This window comes from Carlito syrichta, unplaced genomic scaffold, assembly GCF_000164805.1.
Source record: "Carlito syrichta isolate Samal-C Ts95f unplaced genomic scaffold, Tarsius_syrichta-2.0.1 Scaffold306821, whole genome shotgun sequence".
Classification (NCBI taxonomy): domain Eukaryota; kingdom Metazoa; phylum Chordata; class Mammalia; order Primates; family Tarsiidae; genus Carlito; species Carlito syrichta.
In genome coordinates, this window is record NW_007250917.1 from 256,889 (window position 1) to 257,724 (window position 836).

Below are 836 nucleotides of genomic sequence, written 5' to 3' on the forward strand. Positions count from 1 at the left end.
CAAAAAATTAGCCAGGCGTGGTAGCGCGCGCCTGTAGTTCCAGCTACTTGGAAGGCTGAGGCAGAAGAATCATCGGAGCCCAGCAGGTCAAGGCTGCGGTGGCCGGGAACGTGCCACTGCACTCCAGTCTGGGCAACAAAGTGAGACTCCATCTCAAAAAACAAAACAAAACAAAACAAAACACAACATCTTCTGGACTGAGAAATTGTTATAATTACTACTGGCATGCATAGAGTCAAAAAACTGGAAGTATTTTTTTAAACTATGGCAATAACTGCTAAATATAAAAAGTAACATTTAATCCCAATGAGTTGGATAGCGCTAGGTTTTTTTCAAGCATTTCATATGTCCACAAGATGACATAGATTCAGCACGGACCCTGTTCTTGTTTTTCAAGATATTGGCTGGCCACGATGACTCGTGCCTGTAATCCCAGCACTTTGGGAAGTGAAGACAGGAGGATTGCTTGAGCCCAGAAAGTTGAGACTAGCCTGAGCAACACAGACCTTGTCCCTACAAAAAATAAAAAGATTAGCCAGGCATGGTCGCGCACATCTGTAGTCCCAGCTGCTTGGGAGGCTGAGATGGAAGGATGGCTTGAGCCCAAGGTCAAGGCTACAGTGTGCTGCGATAGTGCCCTGCACTCCAGCCTGGGTGACAGAGTGAGATCCTGACTCAAAAAAAGAAATACTGAGAAAAACTCATTCCCACAAATAAGCAGACGGTACTAGAAAGAGTTTACTCTAGAAATATTACTGGAGTCTTCGAACCCTCCCTGTAACCCAGTGGTTGTCTACCGTCATCAAAGATTTTTTTTTTTTTTTTGAGTTGGAGTC